The 15718-nt window shown below is 58.2% G+C and overlaps 1 protein-coding gene across 1 annotated transcript in view; it reads right to left on the minus strand.

Moving 5' to 3' along the window:
• The window catches only part of B4GALT5 (beta-1,4-galactosyltransferase 5), a 33660-nt gene extending 21801 nt beyond the window's left edge, over nucleotides 1-11859 (minus strand). Inside the window, exon 1 of the mRNA XM_066198982.1 lies at nucleotides 11772-11859. The gene's annotated coding sequence lies outside the window, so the exon portion shown is untranslated. The remainder of the gene's footprint in view (nucleotides 1-11771) is intronic.
• Between the last annotated feature and the right edge of the window lie 3859 nt (nucleotides 11860-15718).

Below are 15718 nucleotides of genomic sequence, written 5' to 3' on the forward strand. Positions count from 1 at the left end.
CGAGTCAGGGCAGGAAGGTGCACGATGGGCCTGGGGCAGGAGGAGAACTGAGGCAGCACCTTATTTGCAGGTTTGGTCAGCAATAAATTAAACATGGAGCATTTTACACCTGGCTGTCATAGAAGATGCACTGCCAGCCCCACAGCAGGGCTCAGGCCACGTCCAGGAGAGATGGGGCATCAGGACAAGGGGCCCACAGCACAGGCAGGATGTGACAGAGCACATCCCTGCGCTTGCTCCAGGGTCATTCCCACCGCAGCAGGCAGTGAGGGGGAAACAAGGAGGTCTGAGAGGCAGAGGGGAGAGAGGTTTGCAAAGTTCCCAGGGCTGCTTTATGCAAAGGGAAGGAGCAGGGATGCTGTGGGGAGCACCTGCTGCTGCCTGAGAACAGCCTGATCCACCTCAAAGCAGAAGCTGCCCGTACCCATCTCCTCCAGCCAAACCCTTTGCTGGGGTATTTTCACTTCTACAGGCAGTGCCCACAGTGTCACAGGGCAGGAGAGCTGCGACCTATGTTTGCTGTGCTCGCATCGAGCGGCAGCAAGACAGAGGCTGGTTCCTAGAACAAACTTCTCCTTTTAAGAAAAAGAGAAGGTGATTTGAATAACCGGTGTATTTTTAACAGCTTGCTCAGCCGGAGCATCTCACCGCAGGCAGGTGAGGCAGACCACGCTCACAGCTCACACGCATGGAGATGGGGCACCCCAGAGCACCAACACAGCTCTCGTGGCAAACGCCCCAACCCCGCAGGAAAGGGACACCACACATCTTGGACAACGTGCTTGCCCTGCCACTCCAGGCAGACCCTGGCGAGCACAACTGCTCCTAACTGGAAAGTAATTTTAAACTTGCCTCAATACCTGCCTATAGGGACAGTTCTGAACCGTGGGCCCCCTCTGCACAGCCAAGGCCACAGCAGGGAGCACCCTCTGCTTCACTGCTCTGCCGCCAGAGTCCTGCAGGTCCCAGGGCAACGCTGCACCGGGGGCCATGACCAGGGCAGAGCAGGCCCTTGAGAGCTCCAGCACTGCTGACAGCCACTGCAGGGAGATGTGGGGCTCCCTGTGAGCAATAGGGAGTCTGGTCTGTGCTGCAGAGCCACACGAGCTCACAAGAGTCACAGCTGCTTTTCTAGAAGGTGGAAGCCTGACTGCCAAACGCCAGAGCATCCCACTTGGCTGTCAGCATGAAGCTCTGTGTATCTGGAAACATGGCTTCAAGCTGAAAGCTAGAAAATGAAGCCTTTTCCCCAAAATCCTCCGTGATGGTCAATGACTAACAACTTCTCACACTCCTACCTCCCCACTGCCTCAGAATTCTCCAATCTGGTTTTGCATTTGGTCACTGCTGCCGTCAGACCTGCCCGCCGAACCTCCGGCTTCTTCGAAAGCCACACGCGGCTGGGGAGTATTCCCACTCAATAGCTGGTCTCCAGACTGGCATTTCCGAGGGCTTTGATCCATTCCAAACAAGGCAATCAGCTTAGCCCTCGATTAAATACATAGCATAATCCACCTAAATCTTGTTAGCCGAGAAGCAAGTTGCTCGTCTCGCCAGTCGTGGGTGGCACGGTGTGTCACCACGGGGCAAGCGGGGCTGTGGCAGGGTGAAGGTGTCCCTGGGGGCACGTCCCGGGCAGGCAGCAGCACTGGGGCAGCTGGTGAGCACAGCAAGGCCACTCCAGCACCGTGCGCTCAGGATGCAGAAGTTCATGGGATCCCTCTGCAAAGCTTCCCCTGCGGCACACAAAAAGCACCCACGGACGGCTCTTGCCCCCTCCCAGCTGGCAGGGACAGGGAGGGTGCCCCAGGGCACCCAACAGCCAGCAAAACCCTAAAAAAAAAAACCAAATCAAGAAAAGAAGAACCACTGACCCTGAGCAGGGAGCCAGGCTGCAGCAGGGAAGGAGGATGAGCTGCAGCTTTGGGAGAATTTCACACCACAGCAGTTTCCCCCTCCTTGGGAGGAATGAATCAGTAGCCCAGCACCGTGGAGCCTCAGCAGAGCAGGATGGTGCTGAGGGGGAAGCACACCACAGGGGCAACTCCTCCCCTGCCAGAGAGGAGCCTGGCCCAGGTGAGATGCAGGTGTGCAGCCAGGACGTCCGCCTCACACACACACCTCTGGCTGCTCTGGCCAGCTCCTCCAGCTGAGAAAGAGCTGTGCCCCTTCCCTCCTGGCCCCAGACCCCTCTGCACTGCTGTGCACCCCCGGAGCAGAACCCACTGGGGCTGCACACATGCTTGTACCATCCCCAGCAGCGGGACACGGGCGATGAGGCAGCTGGGGAGGCCTGACAAAAGGAAATCCTCCTTCCCCAGGTGAGCCCCACTCCTCTCCCGCAGAGCTCTGGGACAATACTGACAGGTGAGTGCTCAAAGCCTGCCGGGGCAGAGCACCGAGCAGGGGAGACCACGGGGATGCTGTTCCCCAGCACTGAGGCTCCCCATCCCCACCAGGGAGTGCCCCAGCAGCCACTCCCCACCCAAAGCTCTGCTGGGACAGGAGACATCTGCTCCCGAGATCACAGTGGAGGTGTTATTGAAGTCTTTAAGACAAATTCCCTGCCAAGTGCCATTGCTCCCTCTTTCCCCCCAGGTTTTGGCCCAGCAGGTGAGGCCCAGCTCTGCGTGCAGGTGACCCACGGGGTGATCACAGCCTGCAGGCAGGAGCCCTGCAGACCCCTGTTCCATGCTGCATTAGCAGCTCCAACGCTTCCTACAGCAGCCAGGCACGCTTCAACATTTTTTGAATGGATTTTAAGTTAATTTAACCCCGTTAACACATTATGTGGCTTCTGTCATCCCAATTACCCTAAAAAGCCCAGGTATACATCTCGAGGGGAGTGCAGAGAGGAGGAAAAAAATTAAAAATTAGTAAGGAGGGGAAAAAAAGGGAAAACAGAGGAAGTCTTGGGCACGATCCCAAAACACAGTTTCAGGCAGATCAGGAAAAACCTTCACAGGATTTCAGACAAAAAAGCAGCAGCCGACAGAGGCAATATCTGCTTTCACCAAAGAGTAGCCAGGAAGGCTGAGGAGGGCAGAGCTCGGCTCGCCAGTCAGCAGCTGGTGTCAGAGGAATCGGGTTTTTGGCGTGGGGATCCTCCCCCCAAGGCGGGCAAGGGAACAGGCTGCCCGCAGAGGAGCTGGGATGATAAATGACAGCAGTTGAGCACTGCAGGGGCATTTCACCGCTTCAGAGGTTGCTGCTATAACAATCTTCTCTGACTCAGCAGCTGAAAGGGACGCTGGGAAGGAAGCACCATAAAAAAAAAAAAAGTCATGCATTATTAATATGGACTCTGGCAGAAAGACATGAGTTGGAAAAACACTGAGGGGGAGAAAAAAAAAAAATGACTGCAGAATAAGAGCAAGCTGCATGTGTGGAAGCATTTCACATTCCTGCGGGAGTGGGGGCCACGCTGTGCCCGTCCAGGGCCCCCCGCTCCGAGGGAAGCCCGTGTCTGCTGGCGGAGCTCCTTGGCCAGGCTGTTCTCTCCCCGGGCTGAGGCTGCTGCAGCCCTGAGCAGGATCCACCATCAGCCCCGGGCACGGCCCGCGCTCCTCCCCAGCTGCGGCGGCTCCGGGCTCTCCTGCCGCGGCACGTGGCTGCTCCAGCAGTTTATTTTCATTCACCTGTGCTCTGTGCATCCCCTGCCGAGCCGCCAGAGCCTCCCCCCGTGCATCCCGGCCCTGCCCAGCCGTGTCGGCAGCGCCCACGGCTCCCAGCCCGGCCCGCAGCCTCTGCCAGCCCCGCTGACGCAGAGGGCACGGAGGCAGGCACTGGAATGCCTTCCTTTTCCTGCCAGGTAGCCAGGGAAGAAATCTCTGTTTGCACATGACTACCTGGTGCACTGCAGCGTTTGCCTTCCTCTTCTATTCCAACCGCTTTGTGCGGGGTTTTTTGGGAGGCACTTTGTAAACACGAGCGCTCACGCAGCCGTCTCCTCCACTCCCCACCCCAAATCCTGCTCCCGACCTGCTGCTGTGGGGAGACACCATCCACCAAGAGCGTGCATTCTCGTGTCACAGGCACCCCATGGCCCTCCCCAGGCTGTCCTGTGAGTGCAGGGAGCCCCCCGAGCCCCACCAGGAGCTCCCGGCAGGGGCACAGCTCAGGGCTCAGCCCAGCCTGGTTCCCAGTCTCTCCAAAGCAAGGGAGGTGGCCAGCACAGCACCAGCTTCCAAGAGCCTCCTTTGATTTGTACGGCAATTTGTATGGCGATAACATTCAATAAACCCGACCAATTATTTTGCCATAAAATCCTCTAGACACACAAACCAACGCTGCTCGAGCTGTTTACACCGCAGCCCAACCCACAGCAGTGCAGTGGGTGTTTTGCCCGTGTTTGCTTCCTTCCATTACGTGCGCAGCGGCATCCTCCATGCAGAAAGAGTTCCCAACCTTTACCTTGCAGACTAGAACGGCACGGGGAGGGAAGAGGCTCACAGCAGCCGGCTCACACGCAGCCCAGCCCTCACACGGGCATGTGCCTGCTCCTCAGAGCAGGAAAACAGCACAGGAGACCGCGGCACAAACCACAGCCCGGTCTGAACGCACATCCCCTGGAAGCAGCCTCTTCCCTGCCACAAGAGCTGGGGGACAGACAGGGACACCCCAGCCTGGGGGCTTGGCCAGCGCCCCACCAGCATCTCCCGAGGGGCCCCGGGATGAGAGCTGTGCCCAGGCCAAGGGCTCGAGAGAGGGTTGTGCCAGCCCACGCATGCCACATACGACTGCAGGCTTACAAAGGGCAGACCCCCTTGGTTTTGCACCTCAAACAAAAACCGAGGAAAGTCACCTTTAGGAAGTGACACAGGACATCACCACATGCTCCCAGCCACAGCCCCAGCAGGCAAGGCCGACCCATCACCTCCCCCACGCAGCCAGGAGGGAGCAGGAGCTCAGACGGAGCTTCTCACACCCCTGCAGAAACACTTACGTGCCCTGAGAAAGCCAAGTGTCAAATGAGGAGCACTGAAGCTTGTGGCTTTATCAAAAGCACCCACCGTCACTACAAGGCACAGTGGATTCTCCCAGGTCCCCCCTTCACTTTAGCAAGACCAGAAAATTCCTTTTGTAACGCAAAAAGGACCCCGTGGCCCTGCCCAGCGTACTCCACACCACAGCTGCACCCACGAGAACATTTCCCACCGGGACAAGGGCTGCGTGTGCCACCACTGTCACCCCCGGGACCCTTCCACGCTGAGGACCTCGAGGGCTCTGGGCACTGACATCACCCTCAGCTCTCCAATCCACCTTTCCTTTCAGAGTAAGAGCAGCTCCAGGGTAATGCTGAAAGCCCTGGTGGTTTTAATGTTATCTATTTCACACTCCCCCAAAAAAACCACACTCACCAATATCTCTCAGAAATTTCTGGTTTGAGCTTATCTTGCATTTCAACAGCACAGACCACTGTAGGTTTTCTCCTCCATGTCTCCAAACAGGACTAATCCCCACGGTACTTAGAGCTAGCGCTAGAAAAGCTTCGAACACACATTAACCACCCTACAGCATCCGAGCTCAAAATGCTGCCAGCCAAAACCACAGCCAGAACAGTCTGAATGCAATGGAGAAGGAGAAGCCTGTATGGAAATAAACTCCACTAAAATAACCCGGCAAAGGTTTTGTGGAAGTAAATACACACACATTGTATTGCAACAAAGATGTTTTTAAAATAAAGCTGCTCAGGGAAGGCTTTTCTTGCTCTGTACAGCTGCGGATCAGCTTCTCTCCTGGGCCCCCCAGTGCTGCCACAGGGAGAGCAGAGGGCTCTGCAGAGCCAACAGCTCATCAGCCGTGCCACCACCACTGCTGCCACCCCTGCGAGGTTCCCAGAAATTTCAGTTCAGATTAAGTATTTAAAGACTCCATGTGCTCGGATATTTAAATCCGCCAATTGTAACAGCATTCAAATGGGATCAAGTGCAAACACACGGCTCCCCACACTGCTCATCTCCATTCCCTGCACTGGTCCCCAGGGGGGTTCATCGTACCCTGCAGAGCAGATGCTGCCTGAGTTGCTGCAATTAATGAGTCCACCTGGAAGAGAGGCAGAGGATCAGCTCAGGAAATAAAGCAGCAGCGTCAGAGCCCTTATCTCTACCGGAGCCAGCAGCCCCCCGAAGCAGCTGCAGCCCTGGCCTTCCATGGCCCCCCAAACCCATGCAGACCATGTCTCCTGGGCTCACAGCATGGGTTGTTTTGCTTTAAGGTCTGCTCTGCTACAGATTAGTGAAGTTTTGGAGCGCTCAGTTTGCAGGAAGGAACCAGTACCTGGAAGCTTTGTGTCTGCCAGTCAGCTCCCACCAGCCAGGCTTCCAGAGATATATGGATGAAATGTGAACTCCTCACACACTCTGCAGTTGCAACACCCAGCGAGCCACCAGTGAAATCACCCAAACCAGACGTGCCTGACAAACTGCACAGGTGCTCACAGGCAAAGAAAACCCAGTAATTCATCTGCCCTCAAACAAACCTTGCCACTTGGTAGCCTTGAGCGAGAGGTGGTCTCCAACCAAGGCTCTGCAGCACCAGCACCATGGATGCGCTGGCACAGGACAGCTGGGGGGAACGGGGCTGCTCCCCATCCCAGACCTGCCTCGTGGGAGCCTCTTGGCTGGAAGAACGTGGAGCTGCCAGAGGAACGATTTCCCACAGCTGCCACCAGTCTCCTTCCACTCGTAGCACAGGAGATCCCCAGCTCAAGTTCTCGTATCGAGGAGCACTTGAGGATTTCTTACTGCCCCCAATCACTGTCAGATCCAATGACTGCACTATCCTCCCTGGGACACGCTGTGGAGCCAGGCTGCTCCTTTAGGCTGTGAAATGCTGCTGGGCAGACCATTCAGGCAGAGGAGAGGGAAGGAGGGCAGTGTCGCCGTGTCCCACAGTGAGGAACCACACTCCTGGTGCTGCCCAGGGAAGACCTGGAGGTGGAACCAGAGCTGTGACAGTACCAACCTCATTTCATTATTCCAAGCTGCACCTTCACCTTCTGTCCCTGCTCAGACATCATCCAGGCACCCAGCACACCCAAAGGACACCTGCAGCCAGCCCCTGCCACGCTGAGGCCACCGTGGCCCACCAGTGTCCTGCCTGGACAGGCTGGGCACCAGCACCCCAACCACGGCCAGTGGGTGCTGCCCCTGGCTTGGACCCTGCCCTGCCATCCCCCCTCTGCCCACACTGCCACAGCAGAGCTCAGCAGGGAAAGCAGCAGCAGCCCACTGCCCCACACAACTCACCAGCCCAGCTCCACGTCCCCACAGTGCCACCCCCCTGCCTGGGACCTTGGCCACCACTCTTCCTCTGTCCCTCATCACCATGGGCAGCTCAACCACTTCCCACTACTGCCAGCTTGTCCCAGCTGGAGGGTAGTAAAACCTTTTGCCATTTTCCCCCCAGAACTCCTCTGTGCTAAGACCTGCCAGGCTGATGCATTAAACGACCCAACTGGATCAGGCACCTTTGCTGGTATAAAATTGTTCCCAAAGTGACCAACGAGCTGTCCCGAGGCAGCTGCTGGTCCCCACAGCACTGCTCTGCTGCTCACCAACACACAGCCTGCCAGAGGAGTGTTCCAAAGCACTCCTGCCTATCAAAATCGAGTTCTTGCGCCATGAATGTAATTCAGGGCTAGTGGTGCTGCCTCCTGCCCTGTATGACTGGTTGGGAGCAACTCCTGATAAGTTTGGAGGAAGTAAAACCAGACTGAATTACAGCTCTCTCTCAAAGGTAACAATCTTTCACCCAATAATTTAAATTCTCTGCATTATTTTCCTGCAGCAGATCCAACCAAGTATGACTCCTGGGGAAATCCAAATTTAAAAAAAAAAAAATAAAATAAATAAAGAGGCTCCAACATCCATGGAGATAACAAAGGAAAAGCCAAGAGCTGCTACCTGAGCACGAGGGAAGGCCCCTGCCACCCCTTCCAGCCACACAGCAGCCACCTTCTACACCTGGACCAAGTCCAAGGTCTAATAAATTCCCACTGTTACAGTTACAGGTATCAAGACGAAATAACTTGCAGCCTGAAGAAGCATTACTGCTTTCAGCTTCAGGAGGAAATTCCCTTCATTTCCTAGGCCCTGTTCAAAGAGAATAAAACCAGACACTTGTAGGAAAGCTGTATGAGCCACCACCACGTGAAAACAGGACGTGCAGGGATGACCCCACATCCCGTGGATGAATTCAGAAGCGGAGGATAGGATGAAACAGAAAGAGCTCCTGGAGGTGCTCCACCTCCGAGCCAGCACACTCTTTGTGCCTGCATCCAACACCGGGGTCTGGGCATGGACACAGAGACTCCAGCAAACCCATTTCCCCACATCCCACCTAGGGAAGGCAAGAGGCACAAGGGGCAGCTGTCCCAAGAGCCTCAGTGCCAAGAACAAGCCCTGCAAAATAACCTGTCGAGGTGGCCCCTGACCCCCGTAACAGGACAAAACCGTTTGCCCAGTGCCAGGCTCTGTTTTTCCCAAGATGAGGCCAGCGTGGCTCCTGGCAGTGAAAGCCCAGCCTGCCCTGCAGCCCCGTGCCCTGCCGGTGCCACAACCTGAGCACAGCAGCGAGCAAAGTGACCTCCCCACCTGCCCGAGCGTCCCCAGGTAGCTGCTGCCCGCAGGGTCTGTCTGACACTGAGACATGAGGGCAGCTCCTGGAGCCTCCAGCCCCGCCGTGCCCTGCTGGTGGCTGCAGAACAATCGGCCACCTCATCCTGCACACAATGGCCACGATGAGACAGCCCCACACAATCACCAGGGCAGTGCTGGGAGCAGCAGCAGCGCAGGACAGGGCAGGAGCGCCTGCTGTGCCTGTGCCATGGGCTGCCCCTGCCAGCTCCCCTCCCGAGGTGGCAGCCCGGGGATGTGATGGAGCCCAGGGCGCTGTGTGGGGGGGACAGACAGGAGCTGGATGCTGGAGCAGGGAAGGAGGCAGCACTGGCTGTTTACACCGGATCGCTCTGCACAAACTTGGGGCCGCAAGAACATTTCAGTTCCGTGGGAGGAAACCTTGGTGAAGAGCAGAAACAAGGAGCTACCCTGGGCATCACGTAAACCCAGGCACGACACAGACGTAAGGCCCAAGAGCCCCGGACTCCCTGCAGGAGCCAAGCATGGCTATTTGCTGACAGTAAACATGAATTTCTCCCTGCATTTCCGTCTGCAGCACACTGCTGGGTTACCTGGGCTGTGAGGAGCCAAACACCACAGGGGTTCAGGTAGCAGGCCAGCACTGGGCAGGCAGCACAGAACCCAGGCTGGGCTCCCCTTCCCCTTCTCCAAAGGGCACCAGGAGCAGTTATCCAGCTTTTCCAGCTGACAGGCACGCCAGCTCCACACCGATGCGCTGAGACAGCACCCAGAAGTGCAACTGTCCCAGTTTTCTCCTGGCACTGGTGCACAACTGCCTGAACACAACGCGCCTGGCAGTGCCCACGAAATGTTCCCCCACAAACACAGGGCTTGGGGACAGGCTCCCAGCCATGGTGACAGCACAGCCTGCCCTGGGGGTGCCATTCCCAGCCCAGGGAGGGCAGGCTGGCTGCAGGCCTGCTGCTGAACCCCCGGAGCAGAGCTGGCTGCAGCAGACCCTTCCCAGCAGCCTGGGGCACCAGGCAGACAAAAGCCCTCCCAGGCTCCAGCAGGTTCAAGCTCACTTGCAGCTTCAGGTCCCATTTATTTGGATGCTTTTCTTTTCAATTGAGGTACAATGAAGGGATGGATTAATCACTTCCCTGCCCGTGGTTAAGCCAATGAACTGCAGGTCCTTCCTCAGCCACTTCCCCAGCACGCCCTACAAGGGATGGTCTCAGGACAGAGGTGAACCCTGGCCCCTCAGTGGCCACGGGAGAGCAGACCAGCCCAGCCCCACCCCACACACTGAGGCAGCAGCAGGCAGGACAAATGCCCCAGAACTCTCCTGACAGCATCTCTCCATCACCTGCACGTGGCTGATCTATTCAAATCCCCAGCTCTGCTCATGTCCTAGCTCACTCGCTCTTCTCCCAAGCTTCTACTCACCACCGCAGCCTGAAAACAAACTCCCTCCAAGTGCTGAGAAGATCAGCCCAGCCATCCCAGGAATACTGGACTGGGTTTTCATGATGAAAAAATTTTTGGCTGAAAAAGGAAGGAAATAAAAAAAAAAAAAAAGGAAACAGATCCTCTGTCACCTGATGAGAAGATGACTCAGAACATCAGTGACATCCATGGGCGGGTGGGGACAGGGACCACTAACACTTCCCTGCCTCTTCTTTGGGCATCACATACAGCAAGAACGTTGGGTAGAACGTGACTGTGCTGTCTGAGGTCCACACAGGGAAAGGCACCTTGGCACAGAACAGGCCTTAAACATATTTGTACCCTACACCATCTCCAGGACCGGTGACCATGCAGGAGTAACGTGAAATTAATCAGAATACTCTACAAAAAGGGAACAAAGCCATCCTTACGTGAGAAATTACCTTCTTAAAGTGCACTTCCTTCCACCTGGGCTCTGGGAAGCTCATCCACAGCCACGCCATTCCCTGTGCCTGCCCCTAAAGGGCTGCAGGATGCCCTGGACCAGGAGCCACTGGTCCCAGAGCAGCACGAGAGCAGGAGGAGCCAGGCTGTGCTCACACAGGGAGCAGGAGGTGGCTGCACCTCCCGTTACCCCCCGTGTGGAACCATCCTCCAACAGAGGCACGACGGCCCCAGCCAGCCTGTGGGACAGCGGCCAGGAGCCTGGGGACCTGCCCATGGGGACAGCCGAGCCCTGGGCCACCACGGCGAGGCTCAGCACACACAACATCACTTGGGATGCGCCCACGACATGAGCAGAGCTTCGTACACCAGCCAACCCCTACCCAGCCCTGGGAAAGGCTCCCAAAGCCCAGAAGCAGCCACGGGACATCATCTGTAAATAAAAACCCACACAAATCACCTCGAAAGCACACAGAGATCTCCTTGGGATGTCCAAGATAGGAATGGCACGAGCAATACCAATGACATTTCAAGGAGAAACTCCCAATTTCTTCGGCAAAGGCTGTTTCTGTAGAAATAAATTGTTGCCAAAGTTTGGTTGAAGGCCAAGCCACGAGCCTTGGCTCCTTGGAGGAAGGAGATACACGGCACGAAGAGAACAGATGCTTTCCGGGCACAGGTCTTGCCATGTCTCAGAGGAGATGGACGGACAGCCCCAGCAGCACCGGGTGCTGGCCGTACTGACACACGGCTCCTCCAGTTCCCCGCGGAGCTGTGACAAGGAACACAGCGACGAGTACGCTCTCCTTCTAAAATACACACTTCTCATCTTCCCAGCTGACAATCAGAGTAGGATTTCTGCCAGGGAGCACGTTCAGACCGCAAGCACTTGGACAACACTCCACTAGTTCCAAACAAACTCCGGGGCTCGGGGCAGGAGCGGGCCGGCCGCCCCCCGTTGGGGCTGGCACAGGCTCCGCTCGGCCCGGGGAAGGCACGGGGAGCGGGGCCGGCACCTCCCGGCGCCCCGGGACCCGCAGCCCGGCCCGAGGGGCTCGGGCACTCCGCGGGGAGCGGCGCCGCCTCCCGCGGCCGCGCCGGGCGACGAGGACGCGCTGCCCAGCCCCGGGCACGGCGGAGCCGCAGCCGGGGGCGCCGGGCCCGGGCCGCCCCTCGCCGGGGATGCCGCGGCCCCCGGGCCGGCCGGGCGCGGATTACTCAGCGTTTCCAGCCGCGCACGGCGCGTCCGCACCTCTGCCCGCGCCTCCCCGCCCCGGGCCCCGGCCCGCCGCTTACCGATGCCCGGCGCCACATAGACGAAGTAGAGGAAGGAGGAGGAGAGCGAGAAGAGGAAGAGCGCGGCCAGCAGCGAGCGCCGGGGCAGCAGCCGCCAGGCGCCGCGGGGGCCGCGGGGCCACCGCATGGCCGATGCGGCGCCGCCGCCGCCCTGCTGCCGCTCCGCCGCCGCTCACATGCGCCGAGGCCCGGCGGGAGGCGCCGCGCCGGGGCCGCTCCGAGCCGCCGCCCGCGCCCAGCGCCGCCGCATGAATGTGCCGCGGCGGGGCGGGCCGGGCCGGGGCGGGCCGGGGCGGGCCGGCGGGGCGGGCCCGGCTCCGAGCCCGGCTGCGAGCCCCCGCCGCACCGAGCGCCGCACCGAGCGCCGCCCCGCGCACCGCCCGCGGTCCCGGCGTACCGGGCCGTGAGCTCGGGGCCGCCGGCCGCGGCCCCGCTGTGCCGCCGGTGCTCCCGGGGTAGCCGGCCTTGGAGCCAGGGCGGTGGGCGAGCACTCTGCGCCCCCGGCAATGGCCCTGAGGCGGGTGCGATGGCCCGGGACACCCGGCGGCCGACAAGGGGCGGCCGACAAGGGACGCCCGACAACGGCCCCAAGACGCCCAGAAGTGGCTGAGGATGGCCCCAGGGAAGCCATCCACAACCCCAGGACACCAACTTAGGGTGCCGGGACATTCATCAATGACCCCTGGACACCCAGCCATGGTCCTGGGACGTTCATCAATGACCCCCAGACACCCAGCCATGGTCTGGGGACATTCATCAATGACCCCCAGACACCCAGCCGTGGTCCGGGGACATTCATCAATGACTCCCAGACACCCAGCCATGGTCCTGGGACGTTCATCAATGACCCCCAGACACCCAGCCATGGTCCGGGGACATTCATCAATGACCCCCAGACACCCAGCCATGGTCCGGGGACATTCATCAATGACCCCCAGACACCCAGCCATAGCCCGAGGTCATTCATCAATGGCTGAGGGCACCCAGCCGTGGTCCGGGGACGCCCAGCCATGGTCCGGGGACACCCAGCCCCAGGAGAGCAAGAGCTCACACCCTGGCCCAGCCCACCAAGCAGCAGGGCTCTGTTCGAGCAGGTCCTGGGTGCCCCGGACATTGTGCAGGGAAAGACAGAGTCAGAGGGGAGGTGATGGACAGGGATGGGTGGAATGGGAAGAGAGGGCAAAGACATCATGGTCAGTGCAATAATGAGCAGGACCAGCAGCCGGCAGCCCGGTGGGTTACAGAGTAATTAAGCAGATTTGCACACATTTGTGGGCAGCTCCCCTGGTGTGTGTAGGAGGAGTTGGAAGGAGATATGGAGATGCCTGAAAATGAAAATATGGGAGACCAGAAACACCGTCTTTATGGAGTAGCTGCAGAGCAGATGGAGCCTACAGCCCAGCCCAGGGAGGACTGGGTTTTGCCTCATTTATGATTGCAGACTGCTCGGGGAAGGCTGGAAGGAGAGAAATGTCTTATTTCACCAACAGACAGTGGTGACAAAACCAAGCCCAGGCTCCAGGCAGGAAGGGAGGCTGTGGGCCAGACATGGGCAGTTGCCACAGCCCAGGGTGGGCAGCCAAGGCAGTGACGGGCTGTGGGGTAGGAGATGGGGACGGGCCATCTGCCAGGACATGCCCTGGATGTCCCTCCCAGGCAGGGACCGGGAAATTGCTCAACCCAAATTTCTGACCCCACAACACGGTGACTGTGGGGCTGTGGGCTGGGCAGTGCCCTGCACCAGCCCCGTGCCAGCCTGGTGCCAGACACTGGGATAAAGGATTCTCCAGCCGTGGCTGTGTGTCACAGTCACCCCTGGAAGGGCTAGCCCCCTTTCCAGCCTGGATGCAGTAAAGGGAGATAAAGAAAACAGCTTCCACATTCAACAAATGGGACACAAGCAAGCTTCTCTTAGATACAGAGTCTCAGAGGAGCGAGGAGATAAAAATAAAGTTAAAAAAGAGGGGAGTTTAGCAGAAAAGTAGAAATCTCTCATTAAAAGGTAAGGCATTCATTTTCTTCATGTGCCAAGGCCTGGAAGGATGCTGAGGAGGAAAACAGGGATTTCCCTGGAGAGGCCTCATGAGCTGCATTAACTTCAGGAATGAGGAAACTGGTACTTGTTCATGTTTTCCAGGATTGCCATTCCATCACCACCTTCACTGAAATCAATTAAATCCTGAACCCTATTAACTATTAACTGATAATCCACAGCACTGCAGCAGATCTGCGTGGCCAAGTGGCGGCTGGATTTGCTGTTCACAAAATTGTGTTTAGCCAGCTCCTGAAAGGATGCCTTGGGCAAGGAAATGCATGGAGATTTCTTGCTTGGTTCCTGATTTGTTTGATGCAGACGTGGTCAAAGGTGGGACATCGTCACAACCAATGACCTAACCTTTAGAACACATTTAATTATCAGTGGCATTGCTGGAGGAGCCACCCAGAAACTCACTCCCAGGCCTGGGCTGCCTCACTGGGGACTGTCACAGGCAAGTGAAGGCAGGGGAGCCTCGGAGCCACACCGGGACATGCCTGCCCTGATCTGACTCACCTCCCATCTCCCTCTCTCCCCAGAGCTCCAGTCAACCACTTCACTTTGACCCTTTAATTTTGCTCAGTCTCTTCCCCTCTTGTTCCTCCCTGCCTCTCCGCTGCATCCTGGCTAAGGGATTGGGAACATCAGCCAAAGCCATCCTCCCACCCGTCACCCTTTTCCGATTTTAAAAAAATGACGACAAACAGGAGGAGAGGTTTCAGTCTCGGATCATTCCACAGGGCTGGGGGCGGGAGCGCTGCCAAGTGGGGCTGTGGCAGGGAGTGCCCCGGGAGCCCTGGCTCTGCCCCGGCTGCTGCAGCCCTCCCAGCTGTGGGGAGCAGCCAAGTCCCTCTTCCTGCAGGGTTTAACCGACCCGTGGTGGCCAAGACACTTCAGGGAGGGTTTGTGCGAGCAGCTTTGCCGGCAGCCTGCAGGCGAAGGGAAGCTCTGTCAGTGCATGGCCACGAGCAGGAACGGAGGGACAGGTCCTGCCAGTGCACCCACACCACCGAGAAGGTGTAGCTGCACCCTTGGAGTGCGTCTCCACATAAAAGACATTTTGTATCTGGAGGGGGAGCAGTTTTGATGGCTCGGAGGTGCACCCCAGGGAGGGTAGGGACGCTGTTGCACCACGCGTGGTCGGGGGAGGCTGGAGCTCCATGCTCAGAGCTGCTGCAGTGCTGTGTGTAAGGGGCAGCTGTGCCACTGCTCACCCCGGGAACGCTGGCACGGCTGGGCAGAGGCCTGGCAGGTCACATCCTGCACCCAGCCACAGGAGAGAGAGCCTGGGGGCTGCCTGGCACCTGCATGGAGCAAACCCACCTGGCCAGGGAGTGCCCCAGGTCCTGACCCTCACACGCTGCCAAGGGCCTCGGGGAGACACAGAGCTGGGGAGCCCTGCCTGGCAGGGTCAGCAGCAAAGCTCACTGGAGCTGACCCCAGGGGAGGTAAAAGGACTGCTGTGGAGCACAGAACACTCAGGTTTGGAGGTTGAAATCATCGTTAAAGGGTTGCTCCACTTTAGCTGCACTTGTCCCGTTGTCGCTTTCCATGGATACTCGATGTGGACTACTTAATCTGGGTGCATAATCTTTCTTCTGCCACTGCAGGGAAGGACAGGTCATAGCTGGGATGCCACCGCCCTGGCCAGGATTTTGCAGTCTTTTTCACGGACTCTGGGGCTTCTGGCACCTTCAGCCCCAGTGGCAGAGACTTTCCAGAACAGACTGCATGCTCTGATTAGGAAAACGCCTCCATTTCTAAAGGCGAGGACAGTCAGCACCGCACCGTGTCAGCCCTCCAGCTGCTCAGCAGTGCAGCTTGCTTTAGCTCTTCCCTGGAGTTTCTGCTGCCAGATGGTTTGTGAGGGAAGTGGGAACCTGAGACAGACAGAAACTCGGGGTGGACGGGA

Source organism: Chamaea fasciata, unplaced genomic scaffold (genome assembly GCF_029207755.1).
Source record: "Chamaea fasciata isolate MVZ Bird 193981 ecotype frontalis unplaced genomic scaffold, bChaFas1.0.hap1 SCAF_17, whole genome shotgun sequence".
In the NCBI taxonomy this organism is placed as follows: Eukaryota; Metazoa; Chordata; class Aves; order Passeriformes; family Sylviidae; genus Chamaea; species Chamaea fasciata.